This window comes from Adiantum capillus-veneris, chromosome 20, assembly GCF_014529385.1.
Source record: "Adiantum capillus-veneris isolate H3 chromosome 20, ASM1452938v2, whole genome shotgun sequence".
NCBI lineage: Eukaryota > Viridiplantae > Streptophyta > Polypodiopsida > Polypodiales > Pteridaceae > Adiantum > Adiantum capillus-veneris.
Window position 1 is genome coordinate 105,129,241 of NC_140950.1, and position 20,786 is coordinate 105,150,026.

A 20,786-nucleotide genomic window follows, 5' to 3' on the forward strand; every position below is an offset into this window, starting at 1 on the left:
TAACCAATAGAATGTACCTTTAAAATGGAAGCTTCATTGATTTGAAGCACCATCCTCCATACAGGCCAAGCCTTCCACAGTCCCAAGGGGCACAGGTGGTGAATAGTAGTTGCCAAAAAGTGTGCTGACTTTCTGTTGTCTCCATGTGCTCCATTTTGCTACCAGAATTGCTGCAAGGCGGGTGCCACATGGGTGAACTGACTCTCTGTAGTCTCCATGTGCTCCACACACATGCAAGTTATCTGCCACATGAGCATGCTGACTTTTTTTGTTATCCATATTTTTTGCCAGATCAACTGCATGACATCTTCTGTTGGATAAAACTTGGACAGTGACTGTTATAAAAATTCAACCGTATGTAAGTCACTGCCGTTTCAGGCCAAATTTATTCTCCTGGGTTCTGCACGTCTGTGCTATTAACAGACAAGTGGTTCAGTAGCAGGAACTACCTGACAAGTGGCACGATTGTAATCTCATTCTTCTAGAAAGGCCTAATGCCTGCTCTACATAGGTTGGATTGCAAAATTCTGGGGCCATCTCTTATTGGAGCTTTCTTGTACTCTGCTGATCTTCAAATAAATAAAGATATACCGCTAGAGGCGCCTATTTAGTGGCCAATACTGTGTGACAGGGTACCTCCCATCCCATCTACCCCCCTCTACCACCACCACCACCGCCCCCGCACCCCCCCCCCCCCCCCCCCCTCTCTCTCTCTCTCTCTCTCTCTCTCTCTCTCTCTCTCTCTCTCGCGGACCTGCTGCACCAGCGCCCTCCTCCTGCTGCACCAGCGCGCGGACCTGCTGCTGTGCTGCCCCAGGCACATTACTACTGTGCTGCGCGCTGCTGTGTCACCCCAGTGCTCAGCGCGCCCACCCCACCTGCACAGCACCCCCGGTATCCGCCTGTTGCTGACGCTGTTATACCTGCTGCTGCTGCTGAACTGCCTTGCTGCACACGTACTCCCTCTCTTCCCCTCGCGCAGCCCCCCTCCAGCTTCCCCCTCACGCAGCCCCTACCCGCTCCCATCACACAGCCATCTCTCTCTCTCTCTCTCTCTCTCTCTCTCTCTCTCTCTCTCACACACACACACACACACACACACACACACGGATACATACCCACACACATAATACACACATATACGCATACACACACATACTCCCTCTCTTCCCCTTCTCCCCTCTTCTTCACAATATGAAGAGAGGGTAGCTTCGAAGACAACCATGTCTTCCCCCACCATCAAGACGCCGACACCGACAATGAAGACAACCTTCATGCTCACGAACAAGAGGCTTGCACAATTGGAGAAGGACATGAAAGAATGGTGGATGGAGAGAGAGATATGGAGGGAGGAGAAAGCCACCTTCATCAAGCTATGGAACGAAGAGAAGGAGGACATGAGAGCGGAAATCCAAAACCTCAAAGAGGAGAAGGAGAGAAGGGAACGGGAGAACGAGAAGGAGAGGGAGAGATGGAGGAAAGAGCAAGAAGAGATGAAGGCACAAATCGATCTCCTTCATGCTTCCATCACATCCCTCACCCCCGAGGAAGGAGAGATTAAAGAGGAGGCTAAGGAAGCCCTCAAGGAGGAGATCACCAAAGCCCTCACCGTAAGCATTGAGGACAAATTAGAGGCCACCAAAGAAGGATGGGTCGAAGTGGTCAAAAAGAATATCAAGAAGGTAGCAAGAGAGGAAGCCCAAAAAGATGAGGTACTCATAGTACACACAACCATCGAGGAGGAGAAGATGCGACACACTCGCCGTCTCAATGTGCGAGTGACCGGCATCAAAGAAGAAGAAGGGTCTACACCCGAGAGCGATGGGAAAGCTTTATGCAAGAAAGTGGGATACAAGGAAGAAGAGATCCCTTTCTCCAAAGTTTGGAGAGCCGGCAAAGATCCAAAGAAGAGAGCTCTCATCCTCCAATTCGCCTCCGAGGAGTCTCGAACTTCTTTCCTCCGAAAGAGGGTCATCTTGAGAGGACTAGAAGGCCCCCCGATTTATCTTGATGATGACCTCACAAAGATGCAACAAGATCACCGTCGTGCGTGCATGCCTAGAGTCCACCAAGCCCGCAAAGAAGGGAAGAAGGCAGTATATCGAGATGGCAGGGTCATCATTGATGGCAAGACCATCGCATAGGGACTCGCGGCCTGTGGGACACACGAGGAGATTCATGTCACGGTTTGGAATTGCAATGGAGACCTATGGACACACCCAGAGAGACTTGAGGAGGTGATGAGAGGTCGAGACATCATTCTACTTACAGAGACACACGAGAGCCCAGAGAGAGGGCTACCACGGATACATGGATTCCAGTGGGAGTCTCTACATCGGGGATGTATGCGCCAGCACACCACTCGCGGTTCAGGAGGAGTGGCCATACTCTTTAGACAGGGGCTTCACAACAGACTACAGATTGTTGCCCGGGACCCACAGGCCCGCTACATGTGGATTCGCCTCGAGCTCTCACGAGACAGGATCGTCTACATTGCCCTTTGCTACTTTGCTCCCACAGGCTCCAGATTCGCCCCTACTGAGCAGGAGTCACCGTACGCATGCCTCACGGCGGAGATTATGGAGTAATCCACACTGGGTGAAGTCTTCCTTATGGGAGACTTCAATGCTCGTACGCGTAGTGAGCAGTGTGAGGCATATGACCACGAGGACCCAGAGGCACTACACACTCTAGATGAGGAGGCTACTATGAGAGATACAGCAGACAGAGCTCCAGTCACAGCCTACGGACGACATCTACTTCGACTTGGCTCCCAGCACCGTCTCGTTATTTATAACGGGATGGCCCAGTGGCCCACCTCAGGGGGCCTGACTTGTATGCCACATGGAGTTACAGAGGGAGGGGGGAGTACAGTCGACTATATTCTGGGACACAGGGAGGCTACACACCTTATCACATCCTTCACCATTCCACCCATACCCATCGGAGCCGACCACACATACCTCTCTTTCTCCATCACCGGAGATACCATCCCACACAGCTCCACAGCACACACTCCACACACCACCATCCATTTCACACATGAGCTAGCCCCTCTTTACTCGGCCGAGGTCGAGCATGGCCTATGCCTCCTCCACCCATCCACACCACTCTCAGTTCTCACATCACATATCTCTTCCGTTCTCCACACTTCAGCTATTAGCTCTTTTCCACATACCACTCACACAGGACGCACTCCCCCTCCCGGGACTATGCCTCAGAACCGCTGGTATGATGATGAGTGCAGAGAGCTATACCGACGCCTCCGTGCACGGCAAGCCTTAGGAGAGATCATAGAGAGAGAGGCCAGACGGCATATGAAGACGCTGACACGCCAAAAGCGGCGAGCATTCGAAGAGGCATAGGAGCTAGAGCTATACCGCCTATTCATGAGCATGGATAGCGCGACGGCATGGCGCACCCTGCGCGAGCCACGTCCGACTACAGCTATTGAGGATCCACAGATATGGCATGATTATGCAGAGCGACTCTATGAGGTGCCAGGGCAGCCTCCTATCCCACAGCCACACGGGCCACGCCCCACGTGCTCTTCCTTCTTTACAGCAGAGATGGTAGAGAGGGCCATACACCGCATGCAGCACAGACGATCAGCTGACCATACTGGATTACAGAGTGAGCACATCATTTATGCGGCCTCCACTATAGCCCCGTTGATTGCACATGTCTTCAACCGGGCTATAGGGGAGGGCTTCCCAGAGGAGTGGACACAGCACACCATAGTGCCTATCCACAAATCTGGCGACACCCTGGACCCAGGGAACTACAGGACTATCATGATTGGCCACACGATGGCCAAGCTATATGGAGCAGTACTTGAGGCACAGCTCAGCCGCTACGCAGAGACCGAGGGTTTACGAGCTCCAGGCCAGGCAGGTTTCAGACGAGCTTTCTCCACCACTGATCACATCTTCGTTCTGCGCTGCCTCATTGATGGGGCAAAGGCGCAGAAGAAGAGGCTTTACTGCTGCTTTGTGGATTTCCGCAAGGCCTTTGACACAGTCCCACGCGAGAGACTCTTCCAGCGCCTTCACAACATTGAAGTACCAACAAAGATGATTTGGGCCATATATACTCTCTACGAGAGGGTGACGGGTCGGGTTCGTTGCCCAGGCGGTTTTTCAGAGACCATTGCTAGCACCATTGGTGTTAAGCAAGGATGCCCACTCTCCCCGACACTCTTTGGGCTCTACATCGACGAGATCTCCGACTACATACTGCGAGCAGGGGGAGAGGGGAGCGACTTGGCAGGTACTCCGGTCCACATCATGTTATATGCTGATGATATTGTGTTGATTTCAGAGTCACCCGAGGGCTTGCAGCGCCATCTTGAGGCCTTGGACGAATTCAGCACACACAAGGGGTTGACTGTGAACCTTGGCAAAACCAAGGTCATGATCTTTCACACATCCAGTGCAGTGAGGAGCGCTGCCACCTTCACAGCAGCAGGAGGACAAGTTGATGTAGTCACCTCCTATGTCTACCTTGGCATCACATTCACCAGCCTACCAGGACCCTTCACTATGAGGCAGGCTGCTGTTGACAGGCTCACCCGAGGATATGCAGCTCTGACCATGCTAGAGCAGAGGTGCCACCAGGCACACTTTCAGGAGCCCCGCACGAAGGGGTGGCTTTTCGACACCTTAGTCACCCCGGCCCTGATGTACTCGGCGGCAGTATGGGCACCAGGATTGACAGCTGACCAGTGGACACAGCTTGAGAGGCCACAGGTATGTATGATCTCACGCTTGCTCCGCAGCAAGAAGACAGTGCCACATGACATTATTAGAGCCGAGCTCGCCACACCACCTATGGTTGTAGAGGCACTATTCCAGACAGTCTGCTTCCTCCAAAGGATGAGAGAGCTACCTCCTGACAGACTTACTCGTAGAGCATTTGAGGCAGCTATACAGCTATCAAAGAGTGGGCATGAGAGAGCATGGTACTCACAGGTCAGAGCATGGTTTGAGGGACACGGTCTTGACATGGAGAGCCTACCACCATTCCAGTACGACCCCCACTCACCATATATTCACCTCTCTCGCAGTGAGAGGAACTTGGTATTGAGACAGGATCTGTGGCAGCTATACACTAGGAGAGTCTGGGAGTCACCTGGCTTGGGGACGAGGATGTCAGATTACAGAGACCAATTTCTCACCATATTGTCTGGGGGGTTCATACAGAGACCACGCTATATGGACACATATATGCCACATAGCTCACGGGTGGCGATTGGTCAGCTGAGAGTGGCTTCACACAGGTTAGAGATTGAGATCGGGAGACACACTGGTGTTCCCAGGGAGGAGCGAGTCTGCAGAGCCTGCACAGAGGAGGTAGAGAGTGAGGAGCACTTTGTATGTAGATGCAGAGCATACACTGAGATCAGAGGCAGGTATGAGGCCTTATTCAGAGGACAGCCCACTCTCCGAGAGATCATGGACTCTCGAGATCAGAGACAGCTCGGACGTTTCTTACTAGAGATACAGAGCCATCGGGACACACTACTACAGCCACACACAGCTACACAGACAGAGGGGAGACAGTCGCAGCTCACAAACTTCTTTCAGAGGATTGACGCCCCTCCCTCACCAGACACTCAGAGGGGAGTGACACTTCCACAGGCGGAGGTGAACCGAGCTAGACGACGACCACGAGTCACAGGCTACAGGGGCGCAAGCTCCCACCACCGACAGATCGAGGAGATCCGAGCCCGGGAGCGCTGTGCCACTGAGGAGCGAGTAGCTCAGATGAGGGCCGACCCGACAGCTTTCATCCGGGTAGCCTTGGCACCAGCCCCGCCCATGTACCACATCTTACATCCCCCCATTAGTACAGGATGGAGCTAGATAGCTTGATGCATTCTCATGATTGTACTACCTTGAGCATATAGACATGCATATACCCCTAGAGAGATAGAGCTCCATCCCTCCTCAGATACTCCACTACCTACATTCAGTTCAGTTTTGTATCAGTTTTGTTTCATTTGTCTTTCCGATAGACGGATGACATACACACCATGTACATCTGTTTTGTCTCATAGGCCGATTTCGGCCTGACATAGACGTTAAAAATCTTTCTTTCTTTCTTTCTTTCTTTCTCTCTCTCCACACTATGTTCTAGGGTTTTGCCACCTTTATTGTTTTTAGGTTTTCGTCACTGTTTTTCAGGTTTTTGAAACTGTTTTTTGCTTGCGAAGTTCGAAGAGAGAATGAGAGAGAGAGAGAGAGAGAGAGAGAGAGAGAGAGAGAGAGAGAGAGAGAGAGAGAGAGAGAGAGAGAGAGAGAGAAATGAAATGAAATGAAATGTTATATTAACCTCTTCAAAAGGCCAAAGTGACCTATGAGACCAGAAAGTTACAATGCGGTGTATCTGATACAAAGTCAGATTAACAAAATAAATTAAACTAGGATAACAAAATATAAATACTGCGGGATCCTAAACTAAGCAGTACAATGTGAAGACAATATGGGAGGGCAGTAGAGATCCATCTTCATCTGCACCCTGGACGACGAAAGAGTATGGCTTGAATCCTTTGCCATAGCCTCCTTCGAAATTGTGTAGCTCCTCTCCTCCCTCGGGGTCGTCTAGATCTCCCTAGCTCCAATGCTCGGTCTATGAGAATGCCAGTAGTGTGGGTAGACCTCTCCACCGTCGCTGGTTGCTCCTCTGACTGTTCTTCTGGGTGTACAGTATCTAGTGTAAAGAAGTCTGTGATCTGTCTCTGCGGATGTCTCTCTTCACCTCTCCTCAGTAAGGTTTCTCTATGCTTGTGTAACTCAAGTAGATAAAGCCCAAGACATCTTTGATCCTCATAACTCATGACCCTAGATAGAGGCCCAAAACCTTCTCTGAATAGACAGTGAAAACGACCTCGTATCTCATAGTACACTGTGCAATGACATATGTAATGTACTTCTGTCTCTGGCTCTAGATGGCATAAGCGGCATATTCTGTTATTTGTTGGTGTCCCTCTGAATCTGCCAGTCTCAATCTCGAGCTGATGTGAGGACGGGCGTATCTGGCCAATGGCACAACGCAAACCATGCAAAAGATGCGTGTCCATATAGCTAGGTCGAATTACAAACCCATCCCCCGTGAGGTGGAGAAGATGCTCTCTATAGAAAGCCATCTTTGTGCCCAACTCGTGTAACGGCTCTATCCATGTCCTCCTTGTGTCCAGCTGGATCAAATCCTGACGGATTAGTCTATTAATCTCTACCCGTGTCAGAGACCTCAAGGGTGCCTGAAGAGAGTATTGAAAAGGAGGCAACCTGTCCATGGTGAAACCATGTGTCTGAAACCATGATGTCATCTAAGCATACCAGCATGATGTATCCCCGTTAAGAGCTAATTGTCTGGAGGACTCTAGAGCCACCTTGGCATATCTGTTTCTGGTAGTATCCCACAGACTGTGTACAAAGGAGACTGATCTTGTGAGCGCCTCAATCTCCATAGGGGGGGCAGATAATTCCGCTCGAATGATACCATGCGGTACAGAAACCTTGGCTCTAATCAGCCGAGAGATCATAGATACCAGGGGCTTCTCCATACACCTCCACCCATCCTGGCCTATAGAAGGTCCCCAAACCTGCACCCCATATAACATAGTAGAGGCAACCAAAGTATCAAAGAGCCATAACTTTGTCCTAGGTTCCTAGAACTGAACTTGTGAACACATCCTCTCCATTCCTCCCAGAGCCGCACCGGCTCTAGTTAGTCTAGTCTCTGCTGCTCTTCTCAAAGAAAATCTCGGCCCAGTGAAGACTACCCCCAATTAAGTGTATGCATCTGTATACTCCACAATCTCCTGACCATATTTGAAAGTAGGTACTGATCTCCTGACCCATTGCGGTGTGGTGTTAAACACCATAACCTTTGTTTTACCTAGGTTTACACCCAGTCCACTATCCTCTGCAAAACTGCGTAGTGCGTCCAAATGTCGTTGCATACGTTCTGGTGAGTCAGATATTAGTACAATATCATCAGCATAAAGCAACAATGGGATCCACGTCCCTGCCAGCTAGGCACCCCTGTCACCCTTTCTGTCAAGGTAATCAGACACCTCATCAACATACATACCAAATAGAGTAGGAGACAATGGGCAACCTTGTTTCACTCCAATAGTAGAGTGAACTAAATCAGATACCCCTTCTGGAGTGCGTACTTGTCCCACCACTGATCTGTACACAGCTATTATCCCCCAAATTACCTCTATGGGCACCCCCATCTCTTGCAGTCTGCGCATCAATCGAGCCCTTGGTACCATGTCAAATGCTTTGTGAAAATCCACAAAGCTACAATAGATCTGTCTCCCATGTGCTCTGCCCTCCTCAATGATGGCCCTGAGTGTCAGAATATGATCAAGAGTGGAGAAACCCCTCCTGAAGCCGGCCTGACCCTTTGCTCGTACACCCTCGCCCTTTGCCCAGCTACTCAAGTGTTGCTCTAGAATAGATGCATACAATCGTGCCAATGTGTGTCCAACCATAATAGTGCGGTAATTCCAAGGCTCTGTAGGGTCACCAGCCTTGAATATGAGCACAATATTAGACAACCTCCATGTCTCAGGTAATCCCTCACATGGCACGATTGAACATCACTGCGAGAACCTCCATCAGCATATCCTTGGCATGTATAAAGTGCTCCGCTACTAGACCGTCATGATCATATGCCTTCCCGGTCCTCATCCTGTCGATGGCCCTTCGTACCATCTCAGGTGGACAGAAAGTGCTCGTAGCTGGGCAAGGCTTGGTAGGGTCTGGAAGGGGTTCCTGTCCCGGAACCGTATATAATGATGTCGCATATTGGCCCCACACATCAGGTGAAGTAATCACTGGGGGAGGAGAGTGCTCATGGAATAGTCGCCATGCCTCTCCTGAGTCCCTACTCAAGAACATCTGATATAAGTCTCGCTCCATCTGAGCTAGGTAAGCTCGCTTCTTCCATCGCACAAGGCGTCGGAAAGCAATCCGAGACTGTTTGTGAGTGATGACTCCTAACAGAAGATCCCTCTGAAGCTGGGCTCTCATCTCTCTGCATTCCTCATTATACCAACTATTCTGGGGCATGCTCCCAGAATGTCGTCTCTTACCCGGCTAAGTGTGTGGGTATGCCACTGACGTAGCCCCATGCATTGTCTCAGTCAGTATATTGGTGCACTCCTCCAGTGAGAGGCCTGTACCATTTGTGCCAGCTGTGCCTTCCAGTAGACGGTCCCATATCTCCTCTGTATAAACGAAATCAGTCTCTGGTGTAAATGTATAGCGGGTGTGTGGCCTGCCTCCTGGTGTCTAGGTTGTACTACATTGAATTTAACGGTCAATAGAGCATGATCTACTGCTATGCCCACTGGCCTGGCTCCCACTGTGAAATCCTGAATCCAGGGGACAAAGCTTGGTTGTGTCATAACATAATCCATTGTACTGGCCCCATGTCTGTGTGGAAAGCATGTGAAACCGGCTGCTTCGGGAAATCGCTGTAAGCCATTAAGTACGGCTAATCCATGTGTAGTCGTCATTTCCATGAGGTATCTTCCATACTCCGTCTGCTCTCTATCATCTGAGCATCTGTCCAGTCCCAGCTCACCCACATCCATCTCTCTGAGCATCTCATCTGAAGTGTCGTAGAAGACTGACTGCGAGTTGCCCGTTCAGGCATTAAAGTCCCCTAGGAGAATGATATCACCATCCCTAGAAAACTCCCATATGTCATCATCTAGAATAGAGAAAGGTGACTGCCCTCTGGATGCAGCGTACATGGATGTACTGGGAGGAAAGTAACATATGGCAATATATAGGAATCGACCTGTGTCAGCTCTCCGTCTCACCCACATATATCTAGCATGATCATCTCTTCGTACAATATGCAGTAATGGTTGTAGTTCCTGTCTAAATAGCACTGCTACTCCTCCTGAACCTCCTGAGAGAGAGAGAGAGAGAGATGATATGAAATGAAATGTTATATTAACGTCTTCGAAAGGCCAAAATGACCTATGAGACAAAAAAGTTACAATTGGTGAATCTGATACCATGTCTGAGTCTGAGTACGGTAATTACAAAGTTACAAAGAACTAACCTAAAACACTAAGGGCTGCTTTCTAGGGTTTTACCACCGTCCTTTTCTGTTTTTAGGGTTTCAAAACTGCTTTTTGCTGTTTTGTATGGTTTTGCCACTATTTTTTGCTGTTTTTTAGGGCAAATTGATTTTTGTTGGTTTTGCTTTTCTTAGGGTTTCAAAAAATTCTCTTCTTCTTCTTCTTCTCTCTCTCTCTCTCTCTCTCTCTCTCTCTCTCTCTTAGGGATGCCCATTGTCCCCTACTTTATTTGGTATGTATATAGATGAGGTATCAGATTACATTGATAGAGAGGGTGACAGAGGTGCTCAACTTGCAGGGTCATCGATCCCTTTGTTGTTATATGCAGATGATATTGTATTGATAGCAGAATCACCAGATGGAATGCAGAGGCAGTTAGATGCATTACATAAATTCGCAGAGGACAGCGGACCGTCGGTAAATTTGGGTAAAACCAAAGTTATGGTGTTTTACACCACACCGCAGTGGGTTAGGAGATCGGCACCTACATTTGCATATGGCCAGGATACAGTAGAGTACACAAATGCATACACATACCTTGGTGTGGTATTTACAGGACCGAAGTTTACTCTTAAGAAAGCAGCGGATGCTAGATTATCCTGAGCCTCTGCGGCCTTGGGAGGGTTGGAGAGGATGTGTTCACAAGTGCAGTTTCAGGAACCACGAACAAAACTCTGGCTCTTTGATACTGTGGTGGCTTCGGCTATGCTTTATGGGGTCCAGATTTGGGGACCATCTGTGGATCAGGATAATTGGAAGTCAATGGAGAGACCTTTGGTATCTATGATTTCCCGAATGATTAGAGCCAAGGCCTCCGTACCACACGCGATTACCCGAGTGGAACTAGCTGCCCCTTCGATAGAAATTGAAGCTCTTACCAAATCAATGTCCTTTATACATGGTTTATGGGATACAAATAATTGCCGATATACTAGATTGGCCCTCGAATCCTCTCGACAATTAGCAATGAAAGGAGATACATCATGCTGGTATGCGCAACTGTCCTCCTGGTTTTAGAGACACGGGTTCAGTGTGGAAAGATTACCCCCCTTCCAATACTCTCTTGAGGCTCCATCACTGGCAATCACACGAACGGAGATTAATAAAATCATCCGCCGGGATCTTATACAGCTAGACACTAAGAGGACATGGGTAGACCCTACACAAGAATTGGGCACGAAGATGGCCGACTACAAAGGAAACTTCCTACAACTATCTGAAGATGGTTTTGTGATTCGCCCGAGCTACATGGATACCCACCTGTCTCATGGTTTGAGATGTGCTATTGGTCAGATTCGTACATCCTCACACCAGCTGGAAATTGAATTTGGCAGATTAGGGGAATCCCATCTGAGAGCAGAATTTGCAAGTTATGCGGAATGGAGCCGGAGACAGAATTACACTACATATGCCATTGCACCGTATACTATGAGATACGTGGGCGTTTCCATTGCCTATTCAAAGAAGGCTTTGGACCTCTAGATAGAGTCATGCAATACCAAGATCAAAGGTGCTTAGGCTTGTACCTACTGGAACTACATCGGCACAGGGATAATCTAATGAGAAGACAAAGAGCACTACAGCCTCAGAGGCAGATCACAGATTTCTTCGGATCGATAGAAGCAGGAATGGAAGGAGAAGCAAGAGGCCAGCAGCTAGCACAAAGGAGTACCCACATTCATACCAAAGGCACCCTCATTGACAAGGCGATTGAGCTTAGGAAATCGAGACGACCACAACCGATATGTAGAAGCACACTTCACCGGAGGAGACTACAACAAAGGATTAGAAGCATTCTAGCCAGACACCCAGAATGCTCCTAAGAAGTCTATCTATTACTTTGTATTTAGTTTTTCGCATTTATTTTCACACTTTCACACTTTTCAGACTTTGTAACAGATTCACCACTTTTGTATCAGTTTGGTCTCATAGGTCACCCTGGCCTTTTTGAAGACGTTAATATAACATTTCATTTCTCTCTCTCTCTCTCTCTCTCTCTCTCTCTCTCTCTCTCTCTCTCTCTCTCTCTAAACCAAGAAGGAGAATGTCTGCCTCACTCACACCAATGGCTAGAAAGGCGGAATTCGCTCTCACAAACAAGTGCATTTCCACATTTCCACATTGGAGGAAGGAGATAGAAGAAGAATGGAGAGAAGCGAAAATAATTTTTCTTTGTGAGCAAGAGGAGAGGGAGAGAAGATGGGAAGAGGAGAAAGTCTCCAAGAGAGAATCTCTCGTCTTGAAGGCACTATTGTTACCCACTACCGCAAGGTTAGGAAATGTAGATCTACGGGAATTATTAAAAGCCATCAGGAACGGACAACTCTGATGTGTCATATGATGGGTGACACTAAGCATCGGGAAGGGGTTGTACGGTTAGTTCGATACGAGAGACGGAGAAACGGCTATTCCTAATGCGTCACATGATGGGTGATGGGAGTATCGGAAAGGGAATATTTTGTTCGTCTGTCAGGAAACCGAATTGGAAAAAGAAACACGCGTAAAGACACAAGCACAAGAATAAAGATGGGTTCTGAGAAGCTTTTTCTAATAAGCGGAATATTTTAAGTGTTTTTCCGAGAGGAGCAGATCCTCTCCCGCAAGGAATCTGTGTTTGCATTGCATATGTGCCTGAGAACTGCACCTGGGGACAGCTAGAATGTGATTGCATAGCATCAATTTTCAGTTCACTGAGTTTTATGGAGTTTTGTCCAGGTTCACATTTTATTAAAAAAAAAGGGTGGCCTGCCGCCCACTCTACTTAAAATAAAAGGCAATGCTGAATAAAAACCCAGCGTTGGCTGCCTGGCTGAAAAAGAAAACAGCGATCTCTCTTTCTTTGCGTTGGCTAATTCACCCGCCAAACCTCTCTTATCACCAGCGCTCCCACTTGCCCCTATTCCAGCCAGCTCCACACCGGCTATTCCTGCCGGGTGCGAGAGCCTATAAAAGCAGCCCACCCTCTCTCAGCCGCCGCAGAGAAGTGCCAGTGCTAGCAGCAAGAGTCTACTCGACAGAAAATCTGCAAGTGAAGGAGCAAAGCCAATACACAGGAGTTCGCTTTCTCGTACTCGGAGCGACAAGTATCAATCGTGAATTCACCATACGAGTTGTTGTTTTGTGTTTGTGTCTTTGCAAGGACTCCATCATAGAGAAGGAGCACCAAGGGCTTGGTATATGCTTAGGGATTCCGGGAACGGAGACGGGAACAGTCTGCAGAGCTTTTCATTCTAGGAACAGACGGAAAAAGGAATTGAGAGCTTGTCTCTTAGGAATTTCGCACGGGAAGGAATTGACTATCGAGTCGGAAGAACTAGAACGGAAGAAGTCACTCCGGTTCTTGTGCTTGTAAAAAATTTCTCCCTAATAAACATTCTCTTGAAGGGGGGAGACCAGCACTGTGTCGATCTTCCCCTCGACTCTTTTAGTTGAAAGCAACTTGACTATCAATTGCTGCCATTCTTTCTTCGGCCGCCAAGCGCGCAAGCACAAGCGCGCTTGCTTGCGCGCTCACGCTCTATAGATGCCATTCTTTCTTTGTGTTCTGCCTTTCTTTCTGCTTGTCTTACTTCGCGTTATAACTTCCTGTTCATTATCCTCTTGTCGAAAGCCTCCATAGGAGTTAGTGCAATCCTTGGCGTAGATGGGGAAGGAGGAGGGTCCGAAAAACCTCCTGGTGGGGAAAATTCTTCTTCGCCTCTTCCATGCTCACCACCTCCGTGCGAAGTATCCATTCCACTTCGGGTGATGACAATCCACTGACATCTTGGGTTCTTAAGTTCACGAGGAACTTGGGTTCTTGTGGGTCTTGGGGTATTGCGGTTCTTGAGGTTCTTCTTTAGCTTGCAATCTGTGTTAGAGAAGGATCTTCTCTTCACCCGAGTTCTGCTCTCTTCCGCGGGCGCACCCCTTGGCGGCCTTGCGCTCACACCAAGGTTGCTTTTTCCCACCTCACGTCGATTGGCCGGCCGCTAAGTGCACAATCCACTCTCAATGAGTGAAAAGAGAAACAAGGGGAGGCTGGACAAGCCCTTCTTTCTTGGGTTTCCTGTCACTTTTCAAAAACACGATTAGGAATCGACACGCCCAAGTGGACTTGGGTTACGTGCGACCGCAACAAGCGAAAAAAAAAGTGTGGTTTTTCCTTGAGTGATACAGAACACTGCCAAAGCTCCGATACCAATGTAAGCTGCTGCGGAAGTGAATGTTGAACTTTGCTCAAGATGAGTGCTCCGAACTGTGCTTAAGGGTTCCTTTTACTTACGGAAGGGGGAGCCTTCCATTCCTTTAGCGAGAGAGTGCAAATGATCACAAACAAAGTGGATAAACACTGTGAATGACGGTGCTGAGACTGAGAGATAGAAAGAGAAGAATACGACACCAAAATGTTGTCAAACCCTCCTCCGAAGGCTCCACTCTCTATGGCGAGAGCGGTCTACTATTGATTGCACAAATCTCTACAATGCTTGGACTTGCCGACGATGTCGACGACAATGAGGGCGACGACGAGATGGGCTGAAATCTGCAAATCTTGTATATGCTGAATTCTCACTCTATGTCGGTGACGATGATGCGACGATGACACGCTGAAAACACAGATGCTGAAATCTGCGTTTTCTGGGCTGAAACCGCAAACTACATTGGATCTGACCGTGCGGCGAGAATCTGCTGCGAGAAGGTGAGATCTACGAGGTTCGGGACTTCTACTGCGGGTCCTAACTGCTGAAACTGAAAAGGCTGATGCTACTATTGATTCTGTCGCGATGGAATTGCACAACGCCGGGGCTGATCTGCAAGCCAAAAACGCTAGGGCTGAAACTGTCTGCTCCTGGAAATCTGCTAACGCTAGGGCTGATCTGCTGTGTCTTGTGGTCGCTGAGGCTGATCTGCCATGCAAAAACGCCAGGGCTGGTCTGTAGATGAAAAACACTAGGCCTGCTGGGGGTCCTGCTGAGAAGGTGCCTGTTGAATTGAAGTTCCTGCTGCCTCTTCTGCCAGAAAGTGCTAGCGCTAGGTTTTTTTTTATACTTCCTTGCAAAATTGCCCTACCCAGTTCCCAACAAAAGTCACTTAAAAATAATAAGTTAAAAATGTCAAAAATAGGAAAAATAGGTCTATGCATTGTAAAAATGCTCCTCATGGGTTCTAATGGAAATTTGATGATCATGTTGTGTGCAACCATAGGATATGCATCTAATCTAAGTGCCTGGACATGCACGGTCTGCGAACAGACTCACAAAAGTGCCAGGGCGTTTTCAGCCCTTGCCAGGTTTGGATAGCTTTGTGAAAGCTTGTACTAAGTGCTCGGATCCTCTACTTTAAATTGAATTGAATAAAGAAATACCGAAAGGGGCACCGGTCTTTAGGGCCTACAAGGTGTCGATCTCGTGTGCGTAGTGACATTCTAGTCGTTGGACGCAACTGTGTTTTCTTTCCTTCTCAGTGCTCTGTGTAAAGTTAACAGGTAATTGAAATAGTATCGCCCTATATGTTGTACAGGCCGGTTTTACCAGTCAAGTGAAAACATTCGCAGCCGCAACCAACTGAGTCCTAAATGCATCATCTTCAAGTTGCCCATTTATAAAGCCTTGCATTGGAGGAGCATTCACACTAGAAAGAGGTTTAGACAGGGGTGCCCGTGAACTCTCGCCAACCTCAAAACTGTGTATGAATTGCCTACCTGTCCTGCAGAGAGGAACCCTCTTCCACCTCTTCCATGATGCCTTTCCCTTTGTCGGCCATAGTGTAATCCCACGTTCATGTACGCTGTGTCTTCACCAAAAACCAACCGAGACTCACTCTTGAGGAAAAAGTGATTCTGGCCCGGCGACACAACCCGGTAGACTTTGGCTTTCACCCGAAACTTTACTTTCGACTTTAGGACACAGAGAAACTTTGCAAATAAAAACCTGTTGTTGGAATTAACACTTCAAACACACACGGCTTGGAAGCTAGAGTGCTACCAAGCAGACGCCGACAACCTGTCGGCCCCAAAGAGTGGCGCCGCTTTTGGTATTTCTTTATTCTTTTCAAAGAGGGAATAAAACCTGCAATTTCCTACAAGATGCTCCGCATAATCTGGGCTGAAAAAGGCCTATTCTGGCCCGATATCGGCAGCATAACCTTACTAGGAACTTCATAGACAAAATCCCCACTCATGGATGACTTTCCCAGTGCATATGGGCACTGTCCAAAACCTGGCGAGAATCTGCAGCACGCTGAATTCTTTGTTTTTGGCCCCGAAAATGCACCAGATCGCATGTACAGCGATCTCTCTTCCCTAGACCTCCTGGGGTATTAGGGATCAATTAGGGCCAAAACCCTAAACTTGCAAATTTACACAGCAAGCTGTAATTTCCTGTTTTGGACTCCGTTTCGCGTGCCGGTCGCATTGGTAGCAAGCTCTCGAGCTCCCGCACGTGAGGGCTACTTGCCCTTTGAATCGGACGAGATTTCTCACGTGAAATCTCTCCGAATTCACCTGTACCTGCGGGGAGACTAGCAACTAGCTAATCCAATACCTGTGCAAGAGGCTCTTGCCTCGGCAATCGCGCATGAACCCACACAATTGTACATACAGACAAAAATCCCTCGAGCGGGGCATCACGTTTTTGTATTCAAAGGGGGAGAGAGATGCACGAGATAAGACAAGGGAGAAGGCAAGCTTATCATTGAAGCTATGAAACCTACACCCACTACTCACCCACACTCTGTAGTCACTTATGGAGCAAAATTCAGCCTCCTCTCTCAAAATGGACGCCCCCTCTTCATGCTGGACTTGGCAAATAGCTTACAGACCGCCATGTGTCCAGTTTGCCTCTTTTGAGTTAATTTCCTAGCACCCACCAACTTATAAGTGTAGCGAGGGGCCTGATTGACTATGAACTGAGCCTAGACACCCTTTTACTGCTTTGATTCCAGTGCCGACTGGCCCGACCATCTCATGACGATCTGTCCTTCCCAATTGTGGGTGAAATTCTCAGCCGTCGACCGTTTCACACTGGCCATACAATGTCCGGCCATTTGTGACTTCAAAAAGAGGGTCCCAACAATTAAATAAAAATCATCAAAGAAACCAACAACTAAGGTTAGCAGTTGGCATGTCCTCGTGACAGTAATTAGCAGTTGCCACATCCTCGTGACACGTGGCAACCTGTAGTTGACATTTGTACTCCGCTTTGACAAACTTCTCCATCGAAAATTTGCCCAATTCTTCATTCTTTTCTTCAGTTCCCACTCCTGATTTCAACTTTTCTTTGCCTGCCCGAACCCATGTGTAGTCTTGTGTTCTTTATGGCTTATGCCCCTTAAGATAGAGCGATGAAGATGGGAGCGCGCCCGATGCACGATGAACTAAGAGACGGAGTAGCTAATAAGTTTGGGGTCAGGACACGAAGATTCTTTCACAAACAAAATCTTGTCTGCTCTGTCGAGAACCTACGTGTGTTGGAGAAGGGATGCAATCCTCTGTAGAAGAAGAATCTTTCTGCGCTCTAATACCACTATTACAGGCTTGGACGCTCCAAGAGAAATCAATAGCAACACAAATAGAAACTTCAAAATCATTGAACTTTAGAGAGAGAGAGAGAGAGAGAGAGAGAGAGAGAGAGAGAGAGAGAGAGAGAGAGAGAGAGAGAGTCGACACGGCACGGCGGACTTCTACGCCTAGAAGCACTGGCTCCAAAGACGGGTGCCCCTTTGGTATTTCTTTATTATTGATCACATCAAGGTACAACTCCCGAGGGTCCTTTGCTCTCAGACTTTGCGTCCAGATGCTCTACAGAGTGAGAGGCCCAAGGGCTCTTATAAACTTACAAGGGATGCCCCAAAAGCAATCAGTTCAAAAGCTTAGTACCCCAAAAGCTCTGGTCCCCAAATGTTGCCAGTGTAATTTACGGAAATCCGTACAATCCTGCCACGTCAGCACAGTAGCATAAAACCCGGGATTCCATAGTCTTGCCACATCAGCAGTCCCTCTACGGGCTAATATTAAGGAGGGCAGATTTCATGGGAAGAGGATTTATTGTAGTTTTGTGGATTTCCCCAAAGCTTCTGATACAGTCTTGAGGGGCAGATTGATACGTACACTGCAAGAGCTTGGAGTGCAAGTAGAGCTCAGATGGGGGATCGTGGCCTTCTACAAGACAATTGCAGGACGAGTGCATACGTCCCAGGGATGTTAGAGATATTCACTCCACCATTGGGGTGAAACAAGGCTGCTCAATATCCCCCAGTTTATTGGCATGTATGTGGATGAGGCTTGAGACTACATAAAGAGGGAGGTTGACAGAGGAGCACAGTTGGCAGGGACATGGATACCCCTATTGTTGTTTGCACATGATATTGTGCTTATTTCAGATTCACCTGAGAGGATGCAACGCCATCTTGATGCTTTACACACATTTGCACAGGATATTGTTATGTCTGTTAACCTTGATAAGACCAAGGCTATGGTGTTCAATACTACAGCGCAATGGGTTAGGCGATCAGCACCAAATTTTACTCAGGACCGAGTGGAGTATACGGATATGTACACTATCCTTTGGGTGGTTTTTAGTGGCCCGATTTTCTCCATGAGAAGAGCAGCAAAGCCTAGACTCACTAGAGCATATGCAACTTTGGGAGGTTTGGAGAGGATGTGGGCACAGGTTCAGTTCCAGGAGCCTCGCACCAAACTATGGCTTTTTGATACATTGGTTGCCTCAGCTATGCTATATAGAATGCAGATATGGGGACCCTCGCAGGTTCAGTTCCAGGAGCCTCGCACCAAACTATGGCTTTTTGATACATTGGTTGCCTCAGCTATGCTATATAGAATGCAGATATGGGGACCCTCAATAGATTATCATAGTCGTCATCATGGACGTACAGATGGGTGGCGAGACATGGGGAGGCTACCTATCTCCATGATCTCTAGGAGGATCAAGGCCAAGGCCTCAGTTCCCCATGCGATCATCCGAGCAAAGCTGGTTGTCCCTTCTTTGGTGGTTGAGGCTCGTACGAGATCAGTGGCATTCACACATAGCTTATGGGATCTCCCACGAGATCGCTATGCTTGGCTGCCCTGGATTCCTCTCTGCACAGATGCATACACTTACCTTGGGATAGTCTTCACTGGGCCGAGGTTTTCTTTGGGGAGAGCAGCAAAGACTAGACTGACCAGAGCTTATGCGGCCTTGGGAGGCTTGGAGAGGATGTGTTCGCAGGTTCAGTTCCAGGAACCTCGGACAAAGTTATGGCTCTTTGATACTTTAGTAGCCTCAGCTATGATGTATGGGGTACAGGTATGGGGACCTTCTGTAGGCCAGGATGGTTGGAGAGGTATGGAGAGGCCCTTGGTATCTATGATCTCCCGATTGATTAGAGCCAAGGCCTCCGTACCTCACGCGATCATTCGAGCAGAGCTAGCTGCCCCCCCCATGGAGATTGAGGCGCTTACCAGATCAGTGTCCTTTGTGCACAGCCTATGGGATACTACTAGAGACAGATATGCTAGATTGGCCCTTGAGTCTTCCAGACAGTTAGCTCTACAGGGGGACACTTCATGCTGGTATGCACAGATGACTTCATGGTTTCAGACGCATGGCTTCACCATGGACAGGTTGCCCCCTTTCCAGTATTCTCTTCAGGCACCCTCGCTGTCTCTTACACGGGTGGAGATCACTAGACTCATTCGTCAGGACCTGATCCAGCTCGACACTAGGAGGACATGGATAGAGCCGCCTCAGGAGTTGAGCACAAAGATGGCTTTCTATAGAGAGCATCTTCTCCACCTCACAGGAGATGGGTTTGTGATTCGACCCAGCTACATGGACACACATATGTCTCATGGTTTGCGTTGTGCCATTGGTCAGATACGCACATCCTCACATCAGCTCGAGATTGAGACCGGTAGATTCAGAGGGATACCAGCAGACAGCAGGATATGCCGATTATGCCAGAGAGAGCCAGAGACAGAGTTGCACTACATATGTCATTGCACAGTGTTCTATGAGATACGGGGGCGTTTCCACTGCTTATTCAGAGAGGGTTTTGGTCCTCTATCTAGGGTCATGAGTTATGAGGATCAGAGATGTCTTGGACTATATCTACTTGAGTTACACAGGTATAGAGACACTTTACTGGGGAGAGCTAGAGAGAGGCAGTCCCAGAGACACATTACAGATTTCTTTTCACTAGATATGGGACAGCCAGAGGAGCAGCCACCACTGCAGAGCTCGTCCCACACTCATTCGACCACTACTGGCACTCTCATCGACCGAGCATTGGAGCTACAGAGATACAGACGACCGCGACTGAGGAGAGGAGCTACACAGCATCGACGGAGACTACAACAGAAGATTCGAGCCATACTCTCTCGACATCCAGAGTGCAGATGAGGATGGATCCTCACCATTTCTTCCATCTTTGTTTCTCACACTGTTACATCCAGTTTACCGGGTACCTATTGTATCAGCTGCTACACCCACGTAGTTTTAGATTGTAGTAGTAGTAGTAGTATTTTGTTCCACTTCTAGTTCTTTTGTACCCAGACATGGTATTAGATTCACTATTTTGTAACTGATTGGTCTCATAGGTCATTTTGGCCTTTTGAAGACGTTAATATAACATTTCATTTCATTTCATTTCATTTCATTTCTCTCTCTCTCTCTCTCTCTCTCTCTCTCTCTCTCTC

The 20,786-nt window shown here is 48.3% G+C and overlaps 1 protein-coding gene across 2 annotated transcripts in view; it reads left to right on the top strand.

Annotated features, from left to right (window-relative positions):
* The window catches only part of LOC147433025 (uncharacterized), a 148,738-nt gene that overhangs the window by 105,562 nt on the left and 22,390 nt on the right, over window positions 1–20,786 (top strand). The gene's annotated exons all lie outside the window — the stretch shown is intronic.